Genomic DNA, 27,603 nt, shown 5'->3' with positions numbered 1-27,603 from the left:
CTCTAAGATCAAGAATCGACAAATGGGATCTCATAAAACTGCAAAGCTTCTGTAAGGCAAAGGACACTGTGGTTAGGACAAAACGGCAACCAACAGATTGGGAAAAGATCTTTACCAATCCTACAACAGATAGAGGCCTTATTTCCAAAATATACAAAGAACTCAAGAAGTTAGACCGCAGGGAAACAAATAACCCTATTAAAAAATGGGGTTCAGAGCTAAACAAAGAATTCACAGCTGAGGAATGCCGAATGGCGGAGAAACACCTAAAGAAATGTTCAACATCTTTAGTCATAAGGGAAATGCAAATCAAAACAACCCTGAGATTTCACCTCACACCAGTGCGATTGGCTAAGATCAAAAACTCAGGTGACAGCAGATGCTGGCGAGGATGTGGAGAAAGAGGAACACTCCTCCATTGTTGGTGGGATTGCAGACTGGTAAAACCATTCTGGAAATCAGTCTGGAGGTTCCTCAGAAAATTGGACATTGAACTGCCTGAGGATCCAGCTATACCTCTCTTGGGCATATACCCAAAAGATGCCTCAACATATAAAAGAGACACGTGCTCCACTATGTTCATCGCAGCCTTATTTATAATAGCCAGAAGCTGGAAAGAACCCAGATGCCCTTCAACAGAGGAATGGATACAGAAAATGTGGTACATCTACACAATGGAATATTACTCAGCTATCAAAAACAACGAGTTTATGAAATTCGTAGGCAAATGGTTGGAACTGGAAAATATCATCCTGAGTGAGCTAACCCAATCACAGAAAGACATACATGGTATGCACTCATTGATAAGTGGCTATTAGCCCAAATGCTTGAATTACCCTAGATCCCTAGAACAAACGAAACTCAAGACGGATGATCAAAATGTGAATGCTTCACTCCTTCTTTAAATGAGGAAAAAGAATACCCTTGGCAGGGAAGGGAGAGGCAAAGATTAAAACAGAGACTGAAGGAACACCCATTCAGAGCCTGCCCCACATGTGGCCCATACATATACAGCCACCCAATTAGACAAGATGGATGAAGCAAAGAAGTGCAGACCGACAGGAGCCGGATGTAGATCCCTCCTGAGAGACACAGCCAGAATACAGCAAATATAGAGGCGAATACCAGCAGCAAACCACTGAACTGAGAATAGGTCCCCTATTGAAGGAATCAGAGAAAGAACTGGAAGAGCTTGAAGGGGCTCGAGACCCCATATGTACAACAATGCCAACCAACCAGAGCTTCCAGGGACTAAGCCACTACCTAAAGACTATATATACATGGACTGACCCTGGACTCTGACCTCATAGGTAGCAATGAATATCCTAGTAAGAGCACCAGTGGAAGGGGAAGCCCTGGGTCCTGCTAAGACTGAACCCCCAGTGAACTAGTCTATGGGGGGAGGGCGGCAATGGGGGGAGGGTTGGGAGGGGAACACCCATAAGGAAGGGGAGGGGGGAGGGGGATGTTTGCCCGGAAACCGGGAAAGGGAATAACACTCGAAATGTATATAAGAAATACTCAAGTTAATAAAAAAAAAAAAAAAGAAAAAAAAAAAAGAAAAAAAGAGTGTCAGAGACAGTGCCAGTGACCTGGAAGCCCAGTGTCAAGTACCTAGTATTACAACAGTCACTGGGGTTTTAATAAAGGGATGTTTACTGAAGGAAGGCCAACAGATAAGAGACATGCTCAAGTATGCATCCATAGCCATTGGAAGTGAAGAAATTTAAGTGGTTGCGGTAAAGCTTCAGAGTAATGGCTGTAGACTCTTGATGGAATAGTTTGCCTCTGTGTACTATCCAGGTTGAACTTGTGGATAGTTCTGGTTCATCTCACCACTGTTGTCAGGAGTTCTCTTGTAGTCTAGATCTTCAAGGTCCCATTGTTCTCCTCAGGCTCAACCTCAGGGGTGCTTGATTCCACTGACTCTTAAGGTCATGTTGGGTCAGTGTGACACTGGGTTTGGTGCCTGTGTCTTGTAAACCAGCTTGGAGAGTAGGAGAAGCATAGACTTTGCTAATTTATTGCTTGGTGTCATTAAGACTCCCACCTGTGGTTCAATTGGAAAGAAAATAAAGACTAGACTAATTTAAAATCTAGATAGAAATCTTCATGCATTAAGAGGAACTAGAAATCCAATGGGGAAATACTTTTGACTGGACATCTGAATGATGCAGGTCTGGCTACAGAGGAAGGAGGAGCTGGGAGTCATCCTGGAATAGGATAAGCAACTATTTTGGTGCACAGGATTGAAATAGTCGAGAACGAAACTTGTGGTATGGGTATATTACTCCCCCACCTGGTGCCAATGCTTTGTGAGAACAATCTAAAGAAATCTCAGTAAGAGAGAGACAGCAGAAGATACGGACCTCAATGAATCCGATGCTGAGTGTCCATACTCCTGATTCTCACAGTTCCTATCACTTAAAAGTATTTTTGTGGGAGGTCCTTTTGTTTCTTTCTCTCCCTAAAATAAAGAAATAAACAAAACAAAATCAAAACATTAGATTTAGATCCAGTGTAAAGCAAGAATGTCCAGAGAGTGGAGGGCAATAGCATTCCTTTCATTGGCCACCGACGGACAATAAGGAAAACCATGGATGGCAATGGGGCCAGGGAGCTCCTCTTGTAGCTGCTGTAGTTTTAAAGTACAGGGTGACAACAAGAAGTGAACAATGTTTATTTAGGGACTGCATACCACTAAACAACAATTAATCAGAACGGTTTAAATGCTAAGCTTTGTAACCGTGTTTTGGTTCATCTGGGTTGTCATGAGGGAGATGATCTGGCTAACTATATAGGAAAATGTACTGTCAATATGGTAATTTCAAGGATGAGAAATGGGAACGAGGAGACAAATAATCTGTATTCTTACAATGGTTCTGATTCTTCTGAACAAACTAGATGTGCTGAAATTGAGTTGGGGTTAGAAGATAATAGCTGGAAGTTGTATATTTTTAAAAGATTTGTATAAGACTACCGAGGGAATTGATGGATGAGTGGTTATGAAAGCATGATGTGACCCTACAATGAAATACTATTGAATTTTGTAAAAAAAATTAACACATGCAACAGTATGAAGAGAGCTTGAAGGTATCATGCTAAGGTAGACATGAAGGACACATTCTGTGTGATCCCACTCATAAGGTCAGTAGAAGCCAAATGTATGCAAAGGGTAGGTGGACAAATAGCATTTCAGTTACTGGAGGCTAAGGAGGGGACATGAGTTGTTGAGTGGACAGAGTTTCATTTGGGAAAAACAAAACACTGGAGATTTGGGGCACAAAAGCATAAATATGTTGCCTGGGCATACACTTAGAAATTATAATAAATAATGTCATGGTTTTCTGTCTTTTTTTTTACTGTAATAAAAATTCAAGAGGTATAGCAATTTTGTAAAATCCTTAGCTCCTTAAAGTTTGGTTGGTTTATTTATAGAGGTTTTTGTTGCTGTTTTCTTGTTTTGGTGTCTCTGGGACATCAACACAGTTATTGTGCATGTTAGGAAAACACCCAACCACCGAGCAGAACCCCTAATCTGAAGTTTTAATGAACAGAATTATACAGTTAGCTGGTCCCAAGGCTTCCACTCAAAGATCCTGCTCCAGAAAAATGGAAGGTTTTGTTATTGTGTTTTTTCTTATTCATGTTTTATTCTGGTCATAAGTCCATATAATAACTCATGGGTGAGTAAGAAAATGTATAGTGAATGACTGCCGGCCTCAGCTCTGTGTCTGGACTGTCCACAGTGATTTTTCTTTTTAATATTCATAATAGCAGTTCATCTCAAACCGTAGATACCTAAAGTTGAGGGTGACAAGAGGATCAGTCATTTGGTGATTCTAAAAGGATTATCATCGAAGAACAGTCAGGGGCGTTTGAACTCCTGTGTTCTAAGCACATTTGAAAGGTGGGCCATGTCTATTAATTTATTTTTGAATTTTTTGTTCATATGCATAATTTTTTCTTTATTTTGATTTTTTCCATGAACTTTGTGATCACAGCCCACTCTCTCCTCTCCTCCTTGTCCCCTTCTCCTCAAAGAAGGGGAAGTCCCTCCCCCTCCATGGGTACTACTCTGCACTAGCCCATTAGGGTGTAGTTGCACTAAGTGTATCCTCTACTACTAAGATAGGACAAGGCAGCTTAGGTAGGGGAAGGGAATCCTAAAGGCAGACAACAGACTCAGAGACAGCTTCCACTCAAATTGTTAGGAGACCCACTGAAAGATAGAAATATGTAAGGGACCTAGGTCTACTCCACCCATGCTCCTTGGTTGGTGGTTTAGTTTCTGTGATCCCTTATGGGCCCAGGTTAATTGATGGTGTAGATCTTCTTGTGGTGTCTTGACCCCATGGATGAGAGCTAGCACCCAACATAATTAATCATACTCTATTATGTTTGCAGACAAGAGTCTGACTTCGGAGAGGCTTCATTTAATGACTGGTGGAAACAGATGCGAAGACCCACAGTCAAACATTAGACGGCTCATGTTTTAACCTGAGTAAACAAATGAGGCCAATAGAAAGCAGCCACTCCATCTCTGGACTGTATTTCTAAATTAATAGATGAAAGCGAGACTCAGAAATTCACTGTTATGGCCAAGGTTGTGCATCCACATGGCACCAAAGTCAGTCAAGACTTATAACATCTTAAAGTTATCTCCAATTCATTTTTTTTTCTATTTTGACTTTGGGGCAAAATACAGACCACACTTAAGTCAAACCATACCACTTTTCTTGTTATTATGTTATTATATTATAGTTATTTAGTACAGGGCCTTATGCATCTGGTCTTTGTAGCCAAGAGTATTCTTGACCTTCTGATCCTTCTCCTTATAGCTCCTGAGTATTGGAATTGCAAGCATGTGCCACCGTGTCAGGCGTATGCTGAGGGTTAAGCCCAAGGCCTTCTGCACGCTCTAGGCAAACACTACATTTCCAGGTCAGAAAATAGATTTTTTTTGAAGAAGTAAGTTGAATTTACTGCCTTCATAGGAAACTTTTGTAAACTTTGAACCCATTTTATGGGTTGGATTTCTCTTAAGGCATGCTGTCTTGTAGATGTCTCTAGATGAAAAATCAGTGAGGAAAAAAAATCTTTTGCCTGGATGTAATTTCAACTCTCAAATGGCACATTCCATTAACTTCCTAGGTAGACTGATTTAGTTTTTTTGGGTCAAGGTGGTGATAGTGTGACATATGAATACAAAATTAGTCTTACTAGTATTGGGCAATATTTTCATGGTCCCAACAGGCATGTCTGACTTGTGGGAAGCCATTGCCAACACCAGAAGGCAGCACAGCCAAAACATGAAGTTCTCGTCTAGGATGACCTGGACATTTTTCTGGTTCCCACTCTGTCTTATGACTCATTCGGATTTTGACAAAATGCCACTGAGTCTCAGAGCACAGCCTGCATTGGCAGGAGCTGGGGTATGGGCCCTCCTGCCTTGTTTAGACCTCTGCTTCTCCCAAGCTCAGGATTATAGTATATAGTCTCTGGGGTGCTTTCCTGGCATTGGAGGTAAATGTGAAATCCACAGAAATTTGAACCTTTTTTTTCACCTGTTTCTTGCTGGAATAGTGAAAACTCCAAGGTTGGAATCAATACATGATTTTATCACAAAGACTCAAACAGAAGAACTCCTAGCTCGAATGCGGTGTCGCCTTTCTCTCCTCCCTTGGGTTTAGCTCTATAAATGTACTATCAGAGAGGGATCCTACCATAAAAGCATTCTTCCATTTTCCTACTTCACACAATTGGTTTTATAGCAAAAATTATAAAATGAGTTAACCAATTTAATTTAGTTAGTTTTTACAATGAAAAAAATCTGTCTGTCCTATGGTGATTAGATAGTATCTTGTGTCTCTAAGTTAATTACACAGTGGTCTTGACAGCATGCTGAAATAAATCAGTGCTTTGAGGCACACCGTTAGACTTAGTTCAGAGAAATTAAAGATATACACACAGCACAGGTTATTAGTCTATCTCCCTTCCCCAGCACACAAAGGGTTATAAAATCTTTAAAATATGACCCATAAATTTCCTTAACTTTCTCTCTGGTTTTCTAGGGCTTTCATGTAAGACAACTCTGACATTTAATCGAAACTTTTATGATAGGACTGATTTAAACACTATTCAATTTCCTAACTATGGAAAAGGATGTCCAACAAATTTCTTCTCCATCTACCTGGAGTTATATAAGCACATATTTTCCTCTCACTATCTCTGACCCCAGGACCTCTTGGCACCTGGGAAGATTCAATTATATTTGTGAGAGGATTTTTACTTGGATCATCTATTGTAAAAGTGCACCGCTGGTCCCATGGTCTTTCTGCTCTATTTAAGGATTTATTCCCTCTGATCAAAAAAATGACCTCACAGAGATCTAAGTTTTGATTACTTGACACAGCACCTGAAACCGAAACGCACAACTTCTGAATTTTGTCAAGAGACACCCTGTAGTTATATTTAATTTTTCATAAGTATTTCTTGTAGTTTTGGACCCTGTCCATTCTACTTCCCATCTATGTTTCTGTTACTTTGGTGTGTTGGCTTCCTGTCACTGTGATAATACTTGAGACAGTAAACTTTAAAGAGGAAAAGTTTACCTTGGCTCAGTTTTGGAAGTTCAAGTTCTGGATTAGTGGACCCTGTTTCTCTTTAAGCTAGGATGAGCCAGAATCATGGTGTGTGTAAATGGCAGAGTCAAACTGTTCCCTTTATGGTCTGGAAGTGACACAGACTGGGGCCCCACAGTGCTTTTCAAGACCATAGCATCAGTGACTTAATAACCTCACATTGGGCCTTCCCTTTCAAGGTGTCTCTTGTCTCCCAATAGTGCACACTGAGGAAAGGGCCTTTGCCATGTGGATCTTGTGGGGGGAAGCGTATGGTCTAAATAGTAGTACTCAGCACTCTTTGAAGCAAGAATCCAAATTTACTCTTCTAATTCCTCCCTCCAAGTTACCTCCTGTCCCCACGTTAGTGCTGGCTGTTGTAGGGGAAACAGGTAAGGGAAGCAGCTGATTCCTTGAGGCTGTTGTATGGCAGAAGAGGAAGCTATGGGAAACAAAGACAACTCCTTTCAGACCATTGATTCAAGTGGGATAAGCCATGGTAGTGTTTTGTTTCCCAGACATCCCAAAGCAGAACCCCTACAGCCTGAATGAGATGAACAGTTCACATCTGTGATGAGGACTGAAGGGTCAAATGGGTGTCAGCTAAAAGTGAGCCCTCACTGGCCCAATTATTCTTCCCAGAGTGTTTGACAGTACTTTCTCATGGCTCTCCACATTACCACTCTCTCACTTCAGATAACATAAATGAGACCATAGTCATTCTTCTGCTTAGGATTCTCAGTGTTGCTGTGGCCCGAGACTAGATCTCCAAAATCTTACAGTGATGTTGTCCCCCCTGCCCGATTCTGCAGCCCTGTCGTGTCTGCCACATGCTCACTGCTCCAGAGTTACACTGACTTCGTGCAATGTGTTTGCCTGTGCCAAGTTCTTTCTTGGCAGCAGTTCCTTGACCATGTTGTTTTTCTTGCCTGGAAAGCTCTTTGTCCTACTAATTCTTCAGGTTTTATCTTGCTATCGTTTTCTTGGAAAGACCATTTCTGTTAGTCTATTTTATAACACTGTGTTCTTTCCATTGTCTGGATCGTAGTTGGGAATTATATGTTTATTGTGGAATATGATTAATATATGTCTTTGTCACAGATAACAATACTGATAAAGGTAGGAGGATTTATTTTGCTTGCCACTGAACTTCTAAGAATTGGTATCTATATCATGGAGTCACAATTAAGATGAGCAGCTCAAGCTTAGATCACATACAGGAGAGAGCCAAGTATCCCCAAACCAGAAAGCTCAATTCTCCAGGAGCAAAATCATTCATCAAACACCTGGCAGATAGGACAGGACCATGAAGTTTGTGCGTTCAAAATTTAGAGGAGGCATACCAATAAAAATACTGGGGAAGGCTGTTAGTGCCAAATAGGGAGGGTCAGAATGTCAGCAAGGTGACAGAGAGCAAGCAACAGCAACGGGAAGACCACACTGCAGTGGTTTGACTTACAAGGCCCCACTGTGGGCTCCCTGTCATAATTTTAGCCTTATATGCTCTGTGCTCTCCCTTTTTACAGACTGTCTGGAACATCTGCGTTTGATTGCTTGCCCTGGCTGTGGAAGCTTCGTCTGCACACTCTTCCAGCCAGAGCACACTGTGCAAAGGCTGTCTGGCAATCTTTGGTATTTACTGTAAAGTGCATAACCAGAATAGCTCTCTGCTCTTCCCAGAGGCATATAGAGGGGTGATAAAACATTCTCATCCATTTTAAATAAGTTGTATTGGATTAAAAGATCCTTGGGCTGAAAGGTCTGTACAAGTAATAAAGGAAGAAATTATGCAAGGCTACTTTAAAAATTATATATATATATATATGTGTGTGTGTGTGTGTGTGTGTGTGTGTGTGTGTGTGTGACAATTGTCTATATTCACAGTTTCCTCAGTTGTCTACATTCAGAAAAGTCACAAAAACCAAGACAAGGTCAGCCCCACTTTCCCTATTGGCCAAATTTGTCTAATTCAGGAAGGTTTTCTGTTTTGATGAGGGAATAGTCCTTTTCTTCACTGACATCATACCCTAGGGGGTTTTATTTGACATCTAGGTGTTATAATCTGCTTCCCTTCCTCCTTTCATTCCCTCCTCTTTCCAGGTATATCTGAAAAAATACAGCATTTGGTAAATCCCAGAGTTCTTTGGGAGGGATGATGTGACCCTTTCAACACTTTAGCTTATGAGGAGAAATGGCACACAGCAGGTGAAGTAGAAACTTGAGGGTTCTTTGGAAAGTCAGTCGTGCTGGAAGATTTTTTGCTGGGGCAAACACATGAAGGAGTGTTTTCCTGAGGTGGACACAGGTGAAAGACCTTAGTCTGCCTTAGCAGACTTGTGAAGAAACATTTCGCCAAAACAGCTGAAAGGAAAGGGTGTTTTGCTAAAGCAAGCATGTGAAAGGACACATGATGAAGATTCTTCACTAATGACCCGTATGCATTGGTCTGCCTTACATTGCATAGTTGAGCTTTATTTGTCAGGACTCCATAGAGGGAAACTCACCATAAACCTTCTGGCGGTGTACTGCAGCTTCTTGTAGCTTCCTTGGACTCAGGCTCATTGACAGAGTGTTGTCAGCTGAGACAGACGCATGTGCTGAGGCAAGACTCATGGAGGGCATATGATGTTTGGAGGGGGTATAAAAAGGACTCGAAGGACAGTGACAGAGGCTGATGATGTAGGCTTACTTATTAGAGCTAGCTCTGCAAAGCTTGTTGGTCTCAAGCCTTCACTGGCCTTTGCTTAACTGAGAGAGGTACAACCAAGAACTCCCGTGGCCTTCCTCCTGGCCCCTCCTGCTGACTCAAGCTGAGGCTGAAGCCTGGCTGTCTCTGCTAAGGAGTGCCACTGGTTCTGATTCCTGCTTACTAACCCAACACTTCTGAACTGGACTACTGCTATACCTAGGAAGTGTGTGCAACTGGGTGGAGCTGCTGCTGCTGCTGACCTGTGAACTGGATTGCTGATTTCCTGACCATGCAGATGGGAGTTGCTCCAAAGAAACATTTCTAAATCAGTCTACTTCCCTTGTATCCTGTCTTCTCTACCACCTCAGGTGGGAGGTTAAAGTGTTTAAGAACCATTATTAAAAATAAGGTTTGAGGAAAATTGAAGTTATACGTGGGAGTACTAAGAAAATACCCCGGGGGCATGTTTTGAAGTTCATTATTGAAAAATATTTTCTTCTCATTCTTGCATGAAAATCTCCCTCACACACTCCTCTGTTCTGTCTGGGAGGAAGCCTTCTCTAGATCTTGCCTCATTGTTCAGAAAGGAATTTTTAACATTCTCTCACTCAAGGATAAAGTTTTATATTTAAAAAAAAAACATTTATTTTTTAAGCCTTTATATATGGGTGTTACGGATTCACCTATGTGCTGTGTCCAAGCAGGCCAGAGGAAAGTGGCAGATCTTCTGGAACAAGAGTTATAGATAGTTATTAATTGTCATGTGGATTCCTGGAACCAAATCTGAGTCTCCTGCAAAGAGAAGCAAGTATTCTAAGCCACTGAGACATCCCTCCAGCACTGCAAGACTAATTCTTTATTAAAAAGAAAATCTCCCAGCTGAAAAACGGCCATAAGGTTTACAGTACCCAGAGCTACTTGGAAATTTTCAGCCTGTGTCTCCTGACCTGTTCTGTTTGAGTTGGGCCCAGTAGTATACAGACCATCACCTTGTCAAGCTTGGGGTGAGAGGGCATTTAATCAAGGGCTCCTTTAGTAAGCATGTTCTTTCTGTGGCAGCCTTAGCCCAAACTAGAAAAGCAAAAAAGGAGTGGCCTTGCTGGATTTTGTTGTCCTGTGGTTATAAAGGGATAAAGGACTCCCTTCTCTACCACAATGTCCTCTGTGGTTAGGGGAACTTGAATTACTTTTCCCACCTGGGAAGTATTCACAGATACTATAACTATAGCTAGTGTTGCCTTTCTGGTTAAAAAACCCGGAGAACCAAGGGAGTGCTGATTCTTTATTGATTAGAGAAGAAATTACCCACCAGGTATCAAGAGCTGAGACTGGAAGCTCAGAGGAGCACCATTCATCCACAGATCTTGCCAACTGCTTAGAAAATGATAGAACAGAATGCACAATGTTTTTTTTTTTTAATCAGTTATTTGTATAAAATGTCCTCATCAGGACTTTTTTTTTTTTAGAAAAATTTAAAGGGAAAGTCTTAGAAGGCCACATTCATAGGCATTATTCATTATTGAAGCCAATATTTTAAAATCGTGTTTAAAGAAGTTTGAAGAACTGATTTTTAGCAAGTTTGGAGTGGTGTGAGACTCCGTGTAAAAACTGGATTGGAGAGTCAACCTGGGAGAACGGCAGAACACTGCAGAAGGATACTTCTTCACAGGCTTCCTTGTTCCTGTGCAGTAGGAACTGCCAGGCTGGAAGGGAGGTGTTGGGTTTCTGCAGGCATTCAAAGGGCTGTTTTAGCATGTAACAGTTGGGACCCCCTAGCACGTTCACTGGTACAAAAATGGGTGCTCAAATAGTACTGTGGTGTGAAAACATGCAGGAAAGAGGTGGGTAAAGGAAGAGGTGAGAACCTGGCTGTGCGCTCTGAAGCCCATTTGGCATAGTGACTTGATTTGTGAAGTATGACTGAGATGTTTAGAAGTGAGGAGGAAATTTAAAATATTTTCATTTAAAACCAGATACTGAAATAGAAGACACTGTTTAACAAGGGATCTCACGTTTGGTGAGTTCTTTAAAGGAGTAGGTCAAGGATGAAATGAATGACTTGGAGAATAGTTTTACTATTTTAAATTTCATAATGAAAATGTGTTCTAAAGAAAACATAATTTGGTAATAAAAAGTTTAAAGTTAAAAAAATGCGCGCCCATGTGTGCATGTAGATTCCAATGCATGTGGGTGGATGTAGAGGCCTGAGGTTGACACCAGGTGTCTCCTTTCATTTATTTTTTTGAGTCAGAATCTTTCACCAAACCTAGAACCCTCCCTAACACACACACACACACACACACACACACACACACACACACACACACACACACACACACACTTTGGATAGACTGGCTGGTCAATAAGCCCTAAGAGATCTTCCTACTTCTACTTCTCCAGTGCTGGGATTAAAGTCATGAACTGCTACCGAACTAGCTAATACTTGGCTGACTGAGCCTGTTCCTCAGTTAGAAATTATTTTAATATTGATTTATTTCATGTCTGTCTGTCTACAAATGTGTGTGCAGATGCTCCTGCCTGTGTGAAGTGGGCAGGGGTTGATATCAGGTGTCTTCTATTGCTCTTCACCTTAATTTTGTAGTGACAGGACACAACACAAACTTCTAAGTTTCCGGTAGATTGGCTGGCTAGTGAGTCCTAGGATCTATTAGTCTCTACCTGCATCCTACCCACAGCACTGGAGTTACATGTGTGCTACCATAATCAGCTTTTACCTAGGTGCTGGGATCCAAACTCAGGTCTTTATGCTTGCCCACGAAGAACTTTGCAAGTGATTACTGAACCTGGAACCATGTATCTCAAATTTAATATTTATTCATCCTCCCTTTATATTTTTCAATTGTCTAGTAATTTTTCAAATGATCTATCTGTGAGCATGTAAAGGGTTTAGCATTTACTGTCTTCATTTGTTAGTTTGCATGCAGTCAGCTACCCCCAAGTGAAAGAGCCATTAATTTAGTAGATATGGGAAGAACAGATTCTTAGGATGACATGATCTGAAGGGCAGGATTTGACATGGGAGCTTCTGTTCTCAGAGAAGGGCTAAAAAGAGATCAGGACTCATGTGGTACACTGGACCTGCTTGCATCTGTCTGAGTGAGTAATGGACTGACATGTGGCATCTTCTGGAGAGCTTGCTGTAGTGTTATGGAGACAAGTTGCTTTCCCCAACCCTTTCCATCACCACAGCTGGACATAAAGGAAGACATTCAGAAGCTGGAGAGATGCCTCAATGGCTTAAGATCACCAGGTTCAATTCCCAACATCCACCTCATATCCTACAACTCTCTGTAACTCCAGTTCCAGGGGACCCTACTGTCTTCTGACCTCTAAAGTCTTTAGACACACATACGCTACACAGACATATATGCAGGCAAAAATTCCAGATATCAAATAATAAAATAAACAATAACAAGAACACTCAGAATTCATCTGGTACAAACTGAGGAAAATGGGAAGAAAGATACACCATGCCTTCCTGCTTTTGATTGACTAACAGTCTAGCTTGTGGTCAGGGATTAGAAGATACTCTGTTTCTTCCTTTCTCTTGCTGTGATAAACACCATGAGTAAAAGTAATGTGGGGAGGAAGAGGCTTACTGTTTTATATGTCCAGGTCCACAGTCCATTGAGGGAAGTCAGGAAGGAACTCAAAAAGGAACTGAAGCAGAAATCATGGAGAATGCTTACTGCTTAGTTCACTTTGGCTTATGTTCAGCTAGCTTACTGTTACCACCCATAGCAGGCTAAGCCCTGTTTTATTAATTAGGAAAAAAAAGGGGTAGGTCACATTTATGTCCATAGGCCAATTTGATGGAAGCAATTCTTCAATTGAGAGTCCCTCTTTCTAGATGACACTGGGTTTGTATCAAATTGACAACCAAAGCTAACTACAATGGGGCTTTGTTCTCTCAGTATTCAGAATTCATGGAATGCCCATACTTCTCAAATGCCTGAAGAGGCTGCTGCTTAGAAAAAGCTTGGTGCTACTACCCCATTTTCCAACTGAAAGAATTGTAATAACTTCAGGGTGGACACAAGAGGCAGCATGACTCTGTAATAGGGAAAATTTTAAATGAGAATCAGACTTCCCTGGCTTTGATTCCCAGCTTTGCAATATAACCAGTTCCTTGTTTGAGCCTCACTCAGCTGCAAATGTCTCTCACACAGAGGGAAGTCTGTGGACTTTGTACGTAGTAAGATCTCCCTTAGAAGCTAGCTTTGCTAGTTGCTAGTTACAAACCACTGACCAGATGCTCAGCCCCCTTAAGCCTTAACTCCCTTAAGCCCAAGTTTTACTTCCTAATAAAAGCACTGCTGAACAGATTAATAAAAGAACTTACAGGAGTAAGCTAACACGGTCTGAGGGCTCATAGTGAAAGTCTGTCTGTGTGTAGTAGAGTCATAAACTATTTCCTGAAATTTAACAATTGAGTGTGATTAAAAGAATTTGGATTTGTTGAGCAGAAGCATACCCACATATCTTCCAAAGCCCAGGCAGCAGACATTCCTCTCAGGAGACAATTTTATTGCCAAGAATGGCATCTTGACTACAGGTAGAGAGAATCCATTTGTTTTAACTCTCCATAGTGCTTTGAACCATTTGCAATATTCCATTTGTCTTAGATGCTCTTAAAAAGTTATGATTACTTTGTCACACAGAGAAACGCATCAGTGGCCATCTCCCATTTAATAAGGCATGTCTTTAGACACAGCATTGTGCAATATGATTACACACTATTACGGGATGTTCTTACCACGAAAAGCATTGGGGCAAGCTATGCTAATACTGTTGGGATGTTGTCTGGCTCTGCTGAATCCAGGCAATACTTCCCTTTAGAAAGTGCACAAGAATGGCTGGCAAGTCTGATGGCCAGTGGACTCAACAGACTTCAGACTACAATTTTGCATATTTCATACCTTGGAACCAAACAACTTCAAATTGTTCCATTTTTAACTGCTGGATTGCATTTCAGCTTGAGATCACACTGAAGGAAGGGAGGAATACCCAACCCAAACCTTTTTGATCTAGTTGCTTCCCATTCTTTTACTTTCCAATACAAGTGTCTTGTCTCTTGGTATTGGGGGATCGCAGACTGTGTATATTATGGAGACCTGAGCTTAGGCTTCAGCATAGTGCTGTTTTATTGGCAGATTTTCTGTGGTGGACTCATCTATAAGATCATGTGGTTCCATTCCTAACTCTAGTGTTTTAATTAGAAATGTCTTAAGGATATCATCTTGAAGACAGAGAAAGAAAGGATAAAACCACCATTGGTTTACAGACCGAAGAACAAAGGAAATTGAATATGAAATGATTCACAGAGCATCAGATAGCCCCACCCTATCATATTCCTGTGATTCCCTTCTGGTACTGTGGACAAGCCTTTACAATGTCTAAAAATGTTCTGAGATTCTAAGCTGAAGATGACCTGGTTAAAGGCAAGTGGTCCAGAACAAATTCACTGTTGGGGAAATCTCATTCATCCAAGTACTTTCACACAGACATGATGTACAGATAGTGCTAGGCCCTGAGGAGTCAAAGGCATGAGACATAGGACTCTTGGATTTTAAGGGCCTTGGTGAGGATGTGCAGGTGTAGTAGAGGGGCCTGACAGAGTGCTTGGAGACACAGAGCACAGAGAGTAATTTCTTCTGGAAAACTTGGAATCTGACCTCAAGAATGTGGAATTTGAGTTAGACCTAAGGACAACTTGTGCTTCCAAAAACATCTGAAAGTGTCCAGAGTCTCTTCTCTCCAATCCCAAACAGTAACAAAACCTAATCTTGCAGAATGTGTCTTCCGATGGGGTAGTAAACAGGACTGGTGATATCATCATCAGTTTGTAGAAGACATGGGCCAAAACCTCTCATGAATCATCTTTAAAGAGACAGATCCATTTATCCACGTTCCCATGGGTAGGTAAGAGTAGAACTGGAATAAGAAAGTAGGTCAGAATTCAGACTTGGGTCATGCATCACCTAAAACTGTCTAAAGGAATAGAGCCAACAAAATGTATATACCTGGTATAATGGTAGATTAGGTTGGTTTATAGGCAGAGCTGGGTCATCGAAAGGTGGCCATCTGCGTGTTGGAAAGGGAGTGAAGAAGGCAGCTGAACAGTCCAGAAGCTAGGCACTGCCAATCCTGTGCTACAGGACTTGAAGATCCCTAGAGAGATGCCGTTATGGAGTCCACATTGAAAGGCCAGACAAGCTGATATATCTACAGCTGTGCATGCCCTCACTCAGACAGCAAAGGGGCATGCATACTGTATGTGCTATTTCCACCCAGTTTCTGTTCATCTGAGCAGCCTAGAAGGTACAACCTGTATTCAGTGTGGGCCTTCTCAGTCGCTGTCCCACACAACAGTTCTCCTTGGAAACTCCCTCACGGTCAGGGTTGTTTTTCACGAGAAATGTCGTAATCCAGTCAAGTTGACAACAAGTGCAAAGCCTCACACCAACTCTCACAAGGGCTTCTTGTGTGCTTTGCCATTGTGCTCCCATGCTCAACACCTGTGGGAGGAAAAAGTCCAAGTGGAGTTTTGTTTCTGATAGCTTTTCACTTCTCTTCTGCTTAAAGTGCTGGGGGTGGAAAGGCCAGCATGCCAGTGGTCTTGATTAAGCTAGCCAAAGTGCAGGCTTTGCACTTTTGAGCTGATGGTTGGGAATATGGGCAAGGCATGTACTAGGCAATGTATAGGAGGCTACCTAGGTTCCCATCTCTGAGAGCCATTAGCTTCTTATGGAGACTGTTCGGGGACCTGTGAGTAGCCAGAGACTGACACAGAATGCACACGGAGCTATTTGTTTTAGCTCTCTGGGTTGTTTTATGAGCCTCACCTGGGATCTGTGATGTCAGCATGATAGGTAAGAACATTTTACCAGAGGCAGGGACACTGGAGGGCACAAGGGTTCTATGACTTGGTCCATGTGACAGATTGGATTCATGACTAGGGCAGAGACTCAGACATGTTTAGACATGCTGGTTTTCAGTAGCCTGGGGAATGTGGTGTCTCCTCATCTTCATGAAATATCTTTGAAGGACAACAGTGTCTTTTGTAGTGAGCCATGGTTTAAATTAAAGGGCAGGCTTTTGAAAATTTCCTCAAACTGTAAGTCTCCAGGTCTTTCCCAGATAGTGATTTTTGGCGGGTGGGGAAGACTATGGGAGGGACAATGAAACACCAAGATTATGAAGGAGTGAGAAGAAGAAAGAAAAGCAAGAGTTCCTCTTTCCCGCAAAGTGAAATATGAAGACATATCCTACTAGGCCTAACATAGAGCACTGTCAAACACCACTCCAATCCCTACCACATATCTATTCTACGCATGTGCTGTATAGAAGCCCCTCCTCCCGTGTGGTCCTGTCATTCTGTCTTGAACTTTGACCATTTCCAGCCTCTTATTCTTAAATATAAGGCCATCCTTGCAAGGCTATCTTTAATTCCTTTTCAATACTCCTGCCTAGCCTCCTTATCTCTCCACTTTAAGTTTGACAGTAAAGGTCTGAACACAGAGTTTCTGTATTGTTCCTGAAACTAGTGTACAACAATTTTCTCCCATGCCTTAACTTTTCTAGTCTATATTATTCCCCATCATGCGTGTGTTTTGCTTCCAGGATGTCATAAGTAAATGCTACTGTGATTTGACTCTTAAATGTCCTCCCAAAGCCCAGATGTTGAAGACTTTCCAGCCTTACTGATGTAACTGTGAGGTGGTAGAGCTTCGGAAAAGTATAGCTTAATGAGGGGAACTTAGATGCTTATGATTATGTGCTGCGAGGAGCTATTCTGATCTGCTCACTTTCTCTCCCTCTTTGCTTATCATGAGGTAAGTTTCCTTTGTTCTGCTCCATATTCCGGTGACACTGTTCTGCATCACCACAGGCTCAAGTGCATGGAGTGTTCAAACAGTGGGACTTCCACAGTCTAAGCGTGCACCACACTTCATCAAAGGCACTTCCCACACAACTAATTAACCACAGACATTTGTCTAGGGAAGCAGAGAGAGGGGCCATTGTGCCTCATTTCTGAGCTGACTGCAGACACATGTGAGCTTTTCACTTGTGAACAAATAGTGTGGCGTTTCCTGTCAGTACCTGGACCACTGACTCATGCAAAGAACTTTTCTCTTTAGAATGACCTCAGCTCAGTGGATGAGACACAGCAATTGGAGGTGTGGGTGTTTATAAGTGCAAACAGGATCCTAAGATGTCGTGGTTGCCTTTAATATGCACAGTACTTGACAGCTTACAAAACAGCTTCACACATCTTACCTCATTTGGCCCCCACAATTACTTCCAGAAATAGGCAGGGCAGGGATTGTTAGTATTTCCTCCTCACAGTTGGGATTCAAGACCAAAAGTCTTGCCTGTGACCACATGGTAATGAAAGACAGGACAGACTCTCAGACCTAGAATTTCGTTTGCCAAGTCAGGGTGTCTGTGCCATCCTCAAAGTGCCCTGGAAGATACTGTTCCCAGCTCCACACCCCTGACACCAAAATAACAAGTGCAAGGATAGCCAGGAAGTGAAACAACTACACAAGAAGGAGAGCTGAGAAAGAAAAGCTGACTGGCTGGACACTGGCAATGCATCACTTCCTCAGGGGAATTTTATTTCTTATGTTTACATTTTAGAGAATGGAGAAGAGGAGATATTTAAAAGGATGAGCTTACTTGCTGCTCCAGGTTGCTCCAGGCTGCCCCAGGCTGCCCCAGGCTGCCCCAGGCTGCTTCAGCAGCAACACTGTCCAACAGTAGAGGGTCTGGAGATTGCCAGCACTGCCCTTTCAGTCTCCTGTGCAGAAAGGGTTTGTGACCTCTGGAATGAGAAATGTCCTGGGAGAGGCTGCTGGTGGGAGCTCCTTCCTTGATGAAAGGGAAGACAAAGGATAGGCTGCCGTTCTGCTTTTACGAAACGTTCTGTGAGGATGTGGCATGTAGATCTCAAACACTGCTCTAAGACCAGAATTAGTGGTTCTATCTTTAAATGGGCTAGTAACTAGTCTCACGGCTACTCTAAATCCAGATATTACCATACAGATGGAGACATTGTTGTTGTCAAAAGTACTTGTTGACAAAAGTAGGGGCAAAGGTGTTGGGACAGACAGGGTACTTTTCTGGGTCAGATAGATCCTCTGTCTAGGATCTTGGCATTGCCCTTTGAACATACTAAACAAGATCTGCACATAAAGGCCACAAAAAGGAATTCAGAATTAAGTATGGGAAAGGGGGGCTGGAGAGATGGCTCAGTGGTCGAGACTACATATTACTCTTGCAGAGAACTCAAGTTTTCTTGACAGCACTCACATCAGGCTGCTCATAACCAACTGTAGCTGAAATTTCAGGGAGCTCTGACACCCCTGGCTTCCTCAGGGCACTCATACCCATGATGTGCATCCCCACACAGACACTCCTGCACACACATAATTGAAAATGATGGAAATAAGTAAGTACCATAAAAGTTATTTACTTGTCCAGCACCATTAATCTTTAACTCTTATCTAATGAATTTGTGCTTTCCAGTAAATTGAGACCAGTAATTATATAAGGTGGGCCACCCCCTTGGTTTTATTTGTTAAAAAATTATCGTTTATTTGGTGTTGATTTAATACAGTTACATCATTCCTAGACCTTTGATGATGCAAATTTTCGAATCTGTGCCTCTACCTGTCTATGGATTCTGGCAAATTCCTTTTACCTTACCCAGTTCAGTCACACAGGCATCATAACTTTCAGGATTTTGTCCTTCCTTAGGTTATTTTATGACACCTTTGTATGCCCATTAACCTAAGAACCTCAAAACTTCTTAGAAGCCACAATATTATACTATACTTCTTTCATATATATACATATATGTATATATATATGAAAGGTAATATATCTAAACTATATGAAAGAAGTAATGTGTGTGTGTGTGTGTGTGTGTGTGTGTGTGTGTGTGTGTGTACGATGAGGAAAGAAAAGGCATTCTCTTTCTCTTTAAAAGTAAAAGGAGGTAACTAAAACTGTAATAAGACTTCTAGGGATTCAGAAGAGTTTTAAAGAACTCCTAGTAATATAACGGAATATCCCATTATTTTTTCAATAGCAAAAGTCACATTTAGGAAACAAAAAACAAAACATTAAAGAAAACATGACTTGAGGGGACATTACACATGGCTGCTGATGTGCCCAACCATAGCTGGCATGTGTTAATATGTTCAAAAAATAGTTTATGCAAGGTCTCTTCAGAAAAATAAATCACTGACCTGCCCAGTGTGTGAGCTTGCACACATTTCTCCCTCCTTCCCTCTCTTCCTTCCCTCCCTCCCTCCATCCCTCCCTCCCTCCCTCCTTCCCTCTCTTCCTCCCCTCCCTCCCTCCCTCTCTCTCTCTGTGTCACTCCCTGTCACTCTCTCTGTCTCTGTCTCTCTGTCTCTCTGTCTCGCTCTCTATCTCTCTGTGTGTGTGCGCACGCACGCACTTGCCCCTACAACAGTGAATGGAAGGAACATGCTGGGCATGAAGGCAATTCATCAAACAAGGGTTTGGCGTAATAAAAACAGGAAGCTAATGAGCAAACTTCCTCATGGTAAACAATTTGCTCCTTTCTGCTTTGGCCTGTAAATATTGCTTTCTTGAACCTTCAAGGGCATGTTCTTTTTCTTGTCTTTAGCAACTAATGATGTTGTTGCAAATGTCAGGGCTACGACAAACCTCAGTGTTATAGCAAGTGGGAGACTGATAAGAAACAGTGAAGAGTCACTAATGACTCGGGCAACAAACATGACAAGGTGCGCATTACTGGAGTCAATTACACGCATCTCAGGGGCATTCAATAGACTCTGGCACTGACGTTAATGACCCAAGAATGCACTTGGCCTTTTCGTTGCCTCTGTTATGTGCAAGTAATGAAAATATTGAGAAAGTTATTGTGACTATAAAGTTTCAGCAGAGTTTCTTTTTAAAAGATAAAGTCTGATTCATCCTATGACTTGGAAAATGGTTTATTACGCTTCAATTCAAAGGGAAAATAAAGTTAGGATTAGTGGAATGGGACCAGCTCTCTTTGTCTGGGTCACTTGGCTACAACTCAGGATGAATGGACTTTCACACCCCACATTAGAGCCAAGTCTCTGAGAACCAGCGATGAAGCTCTCATCTTATTGATGCTACTATTATGAGACTTTGGAAATGTCTTAGCTGATAAACATCCATAGAGTCAAACATGAAGTCATGAAACAATTACCCATATGAGCAAGAGTCCTATCTATATCAAGCAGCCATCATTTCTTCTAGGCTATTCCATGGTGCTGTTCTCTTGTCTCTCCTAGAGTGGTTCTGCTCTTTATGGTCATTTACCAATCACTCTCCAAGGATGCTTCTGCAGCATTGCGACTCATCTTGTAAGGCAAGCTCCGTTTGTAGTTTAACGGGACCATTTTTTAAATTTGTTTGTCTGTTTTGTTTGTCTTGAGTCATTGTAGCACTGACTGGATTTAAACTCATGATCATGTTGCCTCCATCTCCTGGGTCTGGGGATTACAGTTATATATTATCATGTTGGGTTCAGTGATATCTTTTAAAATACGTGCACCTATAAACAAATTTTTGATTTTTGTTCAGCTGCATCAGCATGGGTGTGCATTTGTGACTGAGTCATAAAGAGAACACAGGGAAGGAGGGCTTTAATGTACTCTTAGTAAGCAAGTATTTAAGTTGGAGGGAAGAAAGCAAATCCAGTGATGGAAAGCAAGAAGGAATAGACAGAGAGCAGGTATATTATCAGCAGGAAGCAGGTCTAAGCAGAGTTCATGCATGAGAAAACGCTGACTGCTGACATTGGAAAGCACTCAGTGAATGCCAAGGAGGAGGAGAGTAATGCCCCTGCTCATTAAAACTGAAAGGGTGGTGTGAGGTGTGGGCAGATGTTAACAAAAATATATAGTGGTCAAGAATGAGACAATGAGGTCTCTGGATCTTAACTCTCCAGCCATCTCTCTTCCTTCTGTCTGGTCTCTCATTCTCTATCACAGGCCTGTGGTTCTTTGAAGGTACCTCCCAAGCTCTTGTTGGGAACTTAACCCTGAGTGAGACATCGTTAAGAAGGATTTTTAATGTGTAGATTAATCGTATTGCAATATGGAGTGAAGGCAGCCCCATGCTTCTGCTCTTATCAGTGCTTCTTTGTTTTTTTCCCATAAGCAACATGACTCCCATGCCAGATTAGGCTTCTTTCTTGGACCAACTATTTTGTTACAGTGCCACAAAGCAGGCAAGGCATCTTCTTGTTTTCTCTCCATCGTCTCCTTCAGAAGCTTTTCTTTGAGGTGGGACAAATAGTGACTTATCTGTTCCTGTATCTTTCCCATTACTGTTGTCTTACACCTGGAATTTTCTGGGAAACTCTAAAGCCAAGAGTATGCCTTGAAATATTTTTGGCTTTGTTGTGACCTAGGATTAAATGTTCTGTGCCCAGCAAATGTGAATGGTAAATGGATAAATCGATTATCAGTTTATCAAACTATGGTTGACTACATCCAGACAATACAGTGTTATAGATTAAGGAAGAGGGACAGTTCATGGGAAAACATGTAAAACATAAGCTTAGACAAAGAGTTAAATCAAATGAAAATGAACTTTCAGTGGAATCGTGGTATAAGGGTGAGCATTGCTGCCTCTCAAAGATTGGTGGTAGTGGTGGGGCTTGCAAATCAGTGACAATTAAAACTATTGTATCACTAGCCCAAAGGATACTGAAGCCAGATTTCAGAGATTGGGTGTACAAGGGGTAATGGAGAGACAAAGATAGACTCTTCGTTCTAAAGGAATAGGTACTCTGTTGAGGTTCACTAAATAGAACTTTGTCCTGGAAAATTACAGTGAATGTTTCCTATGCATTGGTGAGCTTCTGATTTTAACTTACAGTCTCCAAGGGGTGAGATTAAATAAGAATGGTAAGCGAGGCCTACATGCGTGACTGTGCTGATCACATAAGCATGGGGCCTTCTGCAGCTTGAAAGACTGTGATGCTGAGGACAGTGAAGAGCAGGAAGCTCACCATTAAATGATCTCATAGCAGTGGTACCCTGAGGCCAATGCCACACTGAGTCAGGAAGACCATATCACAAGAAGAAAATGGAACTAAATTGAGATAGTCCAACATTAAGCTAAGACCTTCAAAGTGGGCCAAGGTGTATCACATTGACAGTCACCTTTGCTCTCACGGAAATCACAGGTACTTTCTCTGGTAAAAACAATCATTTTATCAGTCTTTGGGGGTTCCATAGTTTAAGCCTACAAAAACATAAACTGAAAATAAAGATTTAAAGAAACAGAGAAGGTGAAGCTACACTATAGTTTGGAATCAATATAAAAAGAGAGTTAGACCTTCTTCTGCATTTCAGCTATTAGAATTATCAGGTACTAAATATGAAGATATTGAAATATTGAAGGAAATAGAAGGAGAAAATTAACAAACAACAAACCTGAATGAGAAACAGTGAAAAATATCCACAAAGATCCATAACACAAGCAAGTAGTGCATTAGAAACAAAATCATAAATTACAAAGTTAAGAGCTCAATGCATTACTAAAATTAGTGGAATTTGTCAAAGCTGCAGTGACAACTGGTAAGTAAGAAAATATAACCATAAAGATTGTCTGGAATGTATCACAAAGAAAATAATTTTTAAGTGTGAAAGAGACATTAAGAAAGAAATGAAACAAAGTTTCACTCAGTTTAAATAAAAAGTCAAAAGAAGCAAAAATAGCACAAAGAAAAGCAAAGAGAAGGAAAAGGGATAAAAACGAAAATGATTTAATTTTTATGTTGGTTTGTATAGATTATGCTTTCTCAAGTATCATTCTTTTATATGAAGAATGCTAATTAATATATCATAGGTGATAGAATTCTATACATTCTATCTATACATATGCACATGTGGCACATGTAAAGTATTTTCTGTATTTGACGTTGTGAGCTATTGATTTTATAAAGTTATCACATCATGGAATATGAAAGAAAATCTAGCTCATTGTCCTTTCTAAGAAGTACTCTTAGAACTCAAGGGGATGGAATAACAGAAAGATAGAAATAGTAATGATTTGAAAGTTGTGTTTTAAGCAGATTGTCAATATGCGTATACTCATTTTTAGAGTAAATAAGAAAAAAAGGACATAAGCTGAGGGAAGGGAAAGTTATGAGACTTTATAGTTAGAAGTAAACTAACTATAGATCTCTATGACAACCTTACACCAGTTTACCTGAACAAAGGAGAATTATAAAATTCTTTAAAAACGTAACAAATCTGCTGTAAAGGAAAAGAAAGACAAGGTATTTAAGAATCTTTCTCTGCATATAGATGACATCCTTGTTGTTGTAAAAATATAAAAAATAAAAAAGTATAATCCACTTTAGATCTGGCACCATGGTGCCCCAAGATATCTGCTGGATATCTTAATTCTCAGTCATCAAAGCCTCTCACCCACTTTGCTCCATCCCATATCACACTGCCGAAGGCCTCTCTCTGAGCCTGGCAGCAATCTCTCTACCTATCTAGTTCCTGAGGCAGGTTTCCATGCCAGAAACACACATCCAAATTCTTTGGTGGCCCCTCTGCCACCACACACTCTCCCAAACTCAGTTCTCCACATGAAAAACGACACAACACAATAAACTTTGACCCGATTGATAAGATATAATTGCCCACCTAAAAACATACAAAGTCCAGTACACATCCATCCCTTAAAACATTAGTAATAACCTGTAAATACACAGAGCAGAATCTTTACATTAGCCTCCACTTTCTCTCTGCCATGGCTACCCTCTCTGTCCCTCCTGTCTCTCCTCTTTCTGTTCCAGTCTCCTCCTCTTCCTTCAAACTTTTCTCCCACCATCTTTCCTTCTCGTCCAATGACAGGCCTCCTTCTATCCTGTACCTACCCCTTAACTGTATTTTACAAATTCAACAGGAAGAAGGTTTTGGTGAAGTCATCTGAGTCCTGAGTATGTGACTAGGTAGCCAGTCCTTGGAGCAATGGAATTAGCATCAAAATACAGATAACTCCAGGGCAAACCACAACACATCTTAGTTGAGCTCTAATAATTGAATCAATATGTTATTTTAGGTGAATTTGATGGTATGCTTATAATTCCAGCACTGGAAGATAGAGGCAGGAGAATTATCATGAGTTTAAGACCAGTGAGAACTACATAGTGAGTTCTAGAGCAGTTTGGGCTCCAGAGTATAGTCCTGTCATAAGACAACAACAAAAACAAAGGCAACAATAAAGAACATATAAATAATTTTAATACCATATGAATTTTACTTTAAGTGAAACCAGGGAACCAGTATAATTCATACTTGATATTAAAACCCATTAAGACATTAAGGGGCAGGCATGTTTCATTTAACAGAGTCATTAAGCAAAATATTAGCAAAGGGGAAGTAATACAATAAACATGAATCCAGTTTTACCAGGCCACCTTTCTCTTGGGAGTGCAAATGCGCCTTAATATTAAGAATCTAAGAAATATAATTTTACTAGAATAATTAAGTGAAAAGGCAAAATGTAACAATTTTAGATGACTGACTGAGCAAATTAGGAATATGTTGAAATGCCTTGCTGTGATGAATAGTGTCTATTTATCATGCAGAGTTATCAACAGTGAGTTGTGAAGGGTATTCATTTGTGGGAATTGTATCTGTGTGATGTACAAGTATATGTGCAGGTGTGTTGATCTGGATGTGAATATGATGACTAAGTACTTTCCTTTATTGCCTTTACTTTATCTCTGAAAAAAGTTTAAAACCTTTTTTTTTCAACACAATATATTTTGATCTTTCCTTTTCCCCAACTCCTTCTAGGTCCTCCCACCTCCCTACTCAGTCCACTTCACGAGCCCTTGGATGCATCTGCCTTTGGCTTTCCATGGCAGTGCTGCTGCTGCTGCTATGCCTGGAGAGGCAGACCCTGCATGACCTCATGGCAGACAGGGAAGCCGACCTTGAAGGGGTGAGGATGAAAACTCAATTCAGATTGACCTCAGCCTGGATTAAGACTTCAGGGAGTGGGATGCCAGGTGACTTATTTTCACCAAATCAAACATATTATAATCTGGAAAAGAATTTCTTGGTGCAGAACAATTCCCGATGCACAAGGAAGTATAATTATATCAAATTTCAATTCAGAGTACATGCCATTTCTTCCAAGAAGATGAGTTCTAGAGACCGGCTACCTGTAATAGCTTATGGACCTCATATGCATAGAGGTCGTTTGGGTTATTAGTCACCTCTGCTTCTGGTTGTGGAAGCTTGGGGGACCCTATGACTATACCTATAATGTAATGGTCATTTAGATTAGTAGGTATCCTGGCTGTGGTGGTTTATGACTAACCACTTTCAGCTCTTGTTGTAAGAGCTTGATATGGCCTGATCCAATACATAATGAAGATCACCAGGCTATTAATCTCCCCTAATTCCCGGCTTCTGGACAGAAGAACAGGTTTTTCATCTTTCCCACTGGAAAGACAGTTCTGCATGCTTAACGCTCCTGATTTCTCTGGAGATTTATGGGCATAGGGATTTTATGATGTGCAGCAGGGGATTTTCATGGTCACTAGGGATTCAAACTCAGGTCCCTGTGTTTCCACAGAAAGTACTGTATACACTTAGCCATCTCTCCAGCCTTCAGTATTCACATTACAATCAAAAAAAAGACAAGAATGTCACGTCACTCCCATCATGATAGGAACATTGGCCTATGTAGTAAAGATAGGAAAGTAAGTACAATGAAGAGCACTGGACCTCTACAGTTAGCATCAGAGAGAAAATACAGCACAGATTATAAGATATCAATAAAGGTGAAGTTTAAGAAAATGCTTAGCAAAAATACCCATGATTTGTATAGAGAAAAAATTCTCTACACATACTGATAAAACTCTCTTCATAATTTCTTTTTTTATTCATATTATATCCCAATCACAGCCCTGTCCTCCTCTTCTCCCAGTCTTACCCTTACATACCCCTTCCCCAATTCTCCTCCTCCTCTTCTTAGAGAAGGGGAAACCTCTGCTGTGTACCACGTAGTCCCAGAAGGACTAAGCACAACCTCAACCACGCATGAGGGCCAACCAGGCAGTCCAGGTATGGGAAAATGATCCAATAGCAGACAACAGACTCAGAGACAGCTCCTGCTCTAACTGTTAGACAATAAAACTTTACTTAAAATTGCTAACAGGCAGATAAAATCAGAAATATATCATTTTATATAGAACTCTTGGATACTATAAACTGATAATTTCCTTCTAATTTGGATGATAGATTCTCAACAGCTTGAGTCAAAAGTTCCACTGTACATTTTGAAGAACTTGACAAGCTAATTCTTATATTTAAAGAGCATCCTCGAGTCCCGATCTCGAGCTCCCTGCCTCCAGCTCACTGCTCCCAAACCCCGTGGGAGAGACAGCTCACCTCCCGGACAGGTGGGCACTCCTGAGACTGCAGAGCAGAAGAGACCACCAACACTACCCACCCCTGCACACATTCCTGGCCCAAGAGGAAACTGTATACGGCCTCTGAGTTCCCGTAGAGGAGGGCCCAGGAGCAGCAGGTCTGCTGCGTCTGAGACACCGCCAGAACCTGAGGAGACCTACTGGATAAACAGTTCTCTGTACCCAAATCCCATGGAAGGGAGAGCTAAACTTTCAGAGAGGCAGACACCCCTGGAAAACCAGAAAAGACTACATTCTGCCCACATCTCTGACTCTAGAGGAAAACACCAAACACCATCTGGGACTCTGGTGCACGGGGGCTCCCGGAAAGGACGGCGCAGGTCCTCCACGTTGCTGCCCCCAAGGAGAGCTTATAAGCAACACCCCACAAGCAAACTTGAGCCTTGGGACCACAGGTAAGACCAACTTTTCTGCTCCAAGTGACCTGCCTGGTGAACTCAGGGCACAGGCCCACAGGAACAGCTGAAGACCTGTAGATAGGAAAAACTTCACGCCCGAAAGCAGAACACTCTGTTCCCATAACTGGCTGAAAGAAAATAGGAAAACAGGTCTACAGCACTCCTGACACACAGGCTTATAGGACAGTCAAACCACTGTCAGAAATAGCAGAACAAAGTAACACTAGAGATAATCTGATGGCGAGAGGCAAGCACAGGAACCCAAGCAACAGAAACCAAGACTACATGGCACCATCGGAGCCCAATTCTCCCATCAAAACAAACATGGAATATCCAAACACACCAGAAAAGCAAGATCTAGTTTCAAAA

This window comes from Rattus norvegicus, chromosome 1 (genome assembly GCF_036323735.1).
Source record: "Rattus norvegicus strain BN/NHsdMcwi chromosome 1, GRCr8, whole genome shotgun sequence".
Taxonomy (NCBI): Eukaryota; Metazoa; Chordata; class Mammalia; order Rodentia; family Muridae; genus Rattus; species Rattus norvegicus.
Note: the sequence above shows the minus strand (reverse complement) of the source record.